Source organism: Panthera uncia, chromosome D4 (assembly GCF_023721935.1).
Source record: "Panthera uncia isolate 11264 chromosome D4, Puncia_PCG_1.0, whole genome shotgun sequence".
In the NCBI taxonomy this organism is placed as follows: Eukaryota; Metazoa; Chordata; class Mammalia; order Carnivora; family Felidae; genus Panthera; species Panthera uncia.
The window spans coordinates 24,012,445-24,018,444 of record NC_064807.1 but is presented as its reverse complement, the minus strand read 5'-3'; positions in this window follow the sequence as shown (position 1 = coordinate 24,018,444).

Below are 6,000 nucleotides of genomic sequence, written 5' to 3'. Positions count from 1 at the left end.
AAAGTGCCATATACTTAACTCTGAAATGACACTATGTATAAACTTACTTTAACTAAGATCTTCTTTCATTAAGATAGAAGTGTTTGCAAATGATGTGTGGAAGCCTATGGAAAGTACCATAGACTTAAGCCTTTGGAAACTACACTGTATATAAGCTTTGTTTCGACTAACATCTTCCTTCATTAAGATAGAAGCGTTTGCAAACATATGTGTGGGAGCATATGGAAAGCACTGTATACTTAAGTCTTTGAAACTACACTATGTATAAACCTTTCAAGTAACATTTTCTTTCATTAAGATAGAAGTGTTGGTAGGGGCACCTGGGTGGCCCAGCTGGTTAAGCATCTGACTCTTGACCTTGGCTCAGGTCATGATCTCATGGTTCATGAGTTTGAGCCTGCATCAGGCTCTGCGCCGACACTGCGGAGCATGCTTAGGATTCTCTCTGTGCCCCTCCTCCACTCTTGCACATGCGTACACTCTCTTTCTCGCTCTCTCAAAAATCAACATTAAAAAAAAATAGTACTGGTAAACTTATAGAAGCCTGTAGAAAGAGCCATATGCTTAACTCATTGCAAATACAGTACACTGTGTATAAACCTTCTTTCAGCTAACATCTTTCATTAAGATAGAAAAAGCAAATAAATAAAGGTAAGTGTTGTTCTTCACAGAACTCTTGAAACTATAGAATGCACATTCAGTATTGAAAGAGTGACTGTGGAAAGTATCATACTGGATACCAAATAATTGGAAATGACCATTACCAAGTAATGAAAAAACACTGCCAAGTTTAATGAATACGTTATGTGCAAAGATTACCAGCTATCTACCAGTGCACCAGCTCCACATAACCCTCCTTTGGATGAAGCAAACAACCCTTGCAGATAGTATTGTTCATTATAATCTCTAAGTAAAGAATTTTATGTGGAAGCATCTTTTAAAGAAGTTCGTTTGAGCTAGAACTGCTTTCAAATGGGACGTTTTGAATGAAATGGACTCCATTTGGAGAACCACATTTCTAAAATACAAGGGGAAGAAAGATTTAAAACTGTGTAAAGAAAATATTTTGAAAGTTACTTACCACGAATACTTTAATAATTGTGCTTTTTTGTTTTGCTTTTAGCAATATACCTATTGTATCTTGTGAAAAGATGGCAAGTAGCTCCACTATGACTGTTTAATATTTATTACATAAAATGAAGCACATTACTATGTCATCAAGATTTATCTGGGAGAATATCAGGTGCTGAATTTACAGCAGATTGTAACTCAGAATATAAAAGTATTTTGATCTAGATAAAAAGAGCAAAATTAAATCCAAGTACAAGAACAATCATACAGTTTTTAAGCAATATTAACATTTTACAGCAAGAACAAGATATCACCTGTCAGTTCTTTTTTTTTTTTTTTTTTTAATTTACATCCAAATTAGCATATAGTGCAACAATGATTTCAGGAGTAGATTCCTTAGTGTCCCTTTCCCATTTAGCCTATCCCCCTCCCACAACCCCTCCAGTAACCTTCTGTTTGTTCTCCATATTTATGAATCTCTTCTGTTTTGTCCCCCTCCTGTTTTTATATTATTTTTGTTTCCCTTCCCTTATGTTCATCTGTTTTGTCTCATAGAGTCCTCATATGAGTGAATTCATATGGTTTTTGTCTTTCTCTGACTACTTTCACTTAGCATAACACCCTCCAGTTCATCCACATAGTTGGAAATGGCAAGATTTCATTCTTTTTGATTGCCGAGTAATACTCCATTGTATATATATACCACCACATCTTCGTTATCCATGTCATTCACCAATGGATGGGCTCTTTCCATACTTTGGCTATTGTTGACAGTGCTGCTATAAACATGGGAGTGCATGTGTCTCTTCGAAATGGCATACCTGTATCCCTTGGATAAATGCCTAGTAGTGCAATTGCTGGGTCATAAGGTAATTCTATTTTTAGTTTTTTGAGGAACCTCCCTACTGTTTTCCAGAGTGGCTGCCCCAGTTTGCATTCCCACCAGCAATGCAAAAGAGATCCTCTTTCTCCGCATCCTTGCCAACATCTGTTGTTGCCTGAGTTGTTAATGTTAGCCATTCTAATAGGTGTAAGGTGGTATCTCATTGTGGTTTTGATTTGTATTTCCCTGATGATGAGTGGTGTTGAGCATTTTTTCATGTGTTGGTTGTCCATCTGGATGTCTTCTTTGGAGAAGTGTCTATTCATGTCTTTTGCCCATTTCTTCACTGGATTATTTGTTTTTTGGGTGTTGAGTTTGATAAGTTCTTTGTAGATTTTGGATAATAACCCTTTATCTGATATGTCATTTGCAGGTATCTTCTCCCATTCTGTCGGTTGTCATTTAGTTTTGCTGATTGTTTCCTTCGCTGTGCAGAAGCTTATATGTGTTTTTTTAAACATTTATTTTTGAGAGACAGCAGTGGGGGAGGGGCAGAGAGAGGGAGACACAGAATCTGAAGCAGTTTCCAGGCTCTGAGCTGTCAGCACAGAGCCCGACACAGGGCTTGAACCCACAAACTGTGAGATCATGACCCAAGCCGAAGTCTGATGCTTAACCAACTGAGCCACTTAGGAGCCCCTCTATGTAAATATGTTTAAAATGTAAAAATATATATCACAAAGTTAATTAGTTAAAAAAAAAAAAAAGAAGCTTTTTACAAACATCTCTTGTTTTAGTACCCTCCACAGGGCAGTTCCATGCTCTATTAGAAAATGAAAAGGATCCTAGATCCTAGCACCTTAAATAAAAATAACTATTTAAATCCTTCTAGGAAGAGACTAGTCTGTCTGTCTCTGTCTCTTTCCGACTTATGGATATGTTTGGGGCTCTAGAAGCCTTTAAATGTTCATTGTGCATTTTTGTGATTTAAAAAATAGGGAATTTTTGGGGCGCCTGGGTGGCTCAGTCGGTTAAGCATCCGACTTCGGCTCAGGTCACAATCTCACGGTCCGTGAGTTCGAGCCCCGCGTCGGGCTCTGGGCTGATGGCTCGGAGCCTGGAGCCTGCTTCTGATTCTGTGTCTCCCTCTCTCTCTGCCCCTCCCCCGTTCATGCTCTGTCTCTCTCTGTCTCAAAAATAAATAAACGTTAGAAAAAAAATTTAAAAAATAGGGAATTTTTGAACACCATCCAAGTTTTAAAACTGCCCTTTAACAAACATAAATCACTAAAATGGGAATACTATATGTTGAGTAGTAATCTGTGATTTAAGATCATAATGATGTGGTCATGACTTTCCCTGGCTCCTGAGAGTTGATTGTGTGCATCTCTTCCCAACTCTAAAATCAGTGATATCCCAATGACATGGATAGTTTGTAATTGGTCATGTGGGAATATTTACAGCATGGAAATTGGCAACATAAATGCTGCAAATCAGCACCCCCACCTCCACCCCATCCAATTCATCAGCATGCCTCTGCTTAAAAACTAAGAGTTCTGAATATAAACTTTCTTTCATTAACTTTCTTTTCTTTAGAGAAGCTTAACATGTTTCACAAATAATTCTATCAAGACAGTCTGGTGCTTTCTGAGCCTTAAACAGGAAAGCAGCCCAAACAAGAGAACTTAACTCAGGTGAAACTTAGAAAATAATCAAAGAGTGGAAATAAAGTAGAAGAATAAACAGAGTGTGGCATGCATTGGACCAAGCCCCTGCCACTTTCTGATAGTGTTACTAGTAGGAAAAAGAGAAATCATTGAAATAATCCCCCTTCCTTAGTTTCCTTTGCTCAATAGTTGTTTTCTACCTTCAGCTGCTCACCCAGGAGAAAATAAAACTGTCCTCTGATCCTTGGAGGTAAAACTATGGAAGCAGTTTCCTGATTCTGAAAATCATGCTATTTGGGGCTAATGTCTTCAGTATTTAATATAAAACCTTTCTTTTTGTTCTGGATTCCTCAAGTTATTTAATCCAGGTCCCTACAGTTTTATTGCTTTTATATTAATCAGAGATTCAGAAGTATTACTTATTCAGCCTTTCCCCTAGATAGAAAACTCTGAGTGTCCATCTAATAAGAACGCATCCTTGATGAGAATTCAGAAAACCCAGACTGCGTGTTTGGCTGTGTTGACCGTTTACTTGATGATAGTCATTTAGCTGTGCATTGCCTGGGTCTCTGTTAAGTCTTGGGTTTTAGATACCGATGATATGATTCATAAGGGTTTGGGTTTATCCTTTGGAGCCCTTTGGAATAAACGCAGTGTTGAATAATGTGGTAAAATAAATTTAACAATCCAACTCCAAACTAGAAAAATACCTTTTACATTTCAGTGATGGCTATGTTCTCTTCCCTTTTACTGCAACGTGACCTCTTTCTTTTCTCATGCATGCTTAGTACATTTGACCCCAATAGATATAGTTTCTACTTTGAAGGAAAGCTACTCCTTTTGAAATATTTGTTTTTCCCCCAATGGCCAGCAGCTCCCAAAGTATGTTCCCCCTCCCGGCTTTTCTCTCTCTGTTTCTCTCCCTCTCTCTCCCCTGCTCTTATACTAGCTTGCACAGCAGTGAATTTGAAGGTACAGCATTCTAAAACAATAGCTAGTTATGTAAATTATTTTCCAGAGTCTAAACTCTTACAAAATAGGTCTAGACCCAATGCACCTATCCTGTAAAGTTTTCATTTAATTATCAAATTCAGCCTGTGCTTACAATAAAGATCTAATTCCACTGCTCCCTTAAGATGTGTTTTTTATACTTAAAAAAAGTTCAGATACTTCCTGGATACTAGGAATAGATACTACACAGATACTAGGGCACAACTCAGCCCCTTTGGAAGTTGGAAAACAATATTTGTGCCAACAAATTTTAGCTGAATTTTAAAATGAACACTGAATTTTTAAGTGAGCTATGTATGGAGGGTACCAGGCCAGCCACTGCATGAATCCTCTGTAACATCTGTAATACCAAATTTTCATTTGGCTTTTACATGAGCACTCACAAGTCGATTTGATCAATTGTTAAGCACCTCTAATTATTAAAGACTGTTCGTTTCGGATGTACTGAATCTGCCTCTTTATCATTTTCACTCATTGGTCTTCATTCTGTGCTCAGGAACCACATGACTACACATCACATATTTGAAAACAACTTCCATGTTCACACCAAGGCTTTTTCTCACCCAAGTTGGACTTTCCTAGCTTATTCAAGGTTGTGTAGTAGAGTGGTTAAGAGCACAGGCTCAAATCTGGCTTATATCCTGGGCCATGATAATGCTAATATTCTGCTTACTGCTACTGCTATAAAGAATAAAGTCCTTTGTCTCTGACCTGAGAGCCTTGTGTCTTCCATCCACATCTGCCCATGAAACTGCAGCAGACTGGGGCGCCTGGATGGTTCAGTGGGTTAAACGTCTGACTCTTGATTTCGGTTCAGGTCATGATCTCACAGTTCATGAGTTCAAGCCCTGTGTCAGCCTCTGTACTGACGATGTGGAACCTGCTTTGGATTCTCTTTCTCTTTTTCCTGCCTCTCTCTCTCTGCCCCTCCTCTGCTTGCACACTCTCTCTCTCTCTCTCAAAATAAATAAATTTAAAAAGTTAAAAACCAAAGAAACTAGTGGCAGACTAAGCTTGTCAGCTTGCAAGTTGGCAAGTAGAGGCTGATATTAGTATATGTGCTGCCGAAGTGAGCACAGTAGAGTCTGATATTAGATCACCCTCAGCTTCACCCCATTGTAACAATGAGTACTAAGTTTTGCCATCTTTCAGAAAACAGTGACTCAGACGTGCAGTACCTTGAACACGAAAGGGAAATTCACAACCGCTATGGGCAGAAACCAGGCAAATTTTTAGAATTTGGGCTGATCGGCTCGGGGGATGAGGGACTGGGCATACAATGCTTGTTAAGAATGGCAATAGCTGGAGGCATCTGAGCGGCTCAGTTGGTTAAGCTTCAGACTTTGGTTCAGGTCATGATATCACGGTTCATGAGTTCGAGCCCCAAATCAGGCTCTTTGTTCAGAGCTCAGAGCCTGGAGCTTGCTT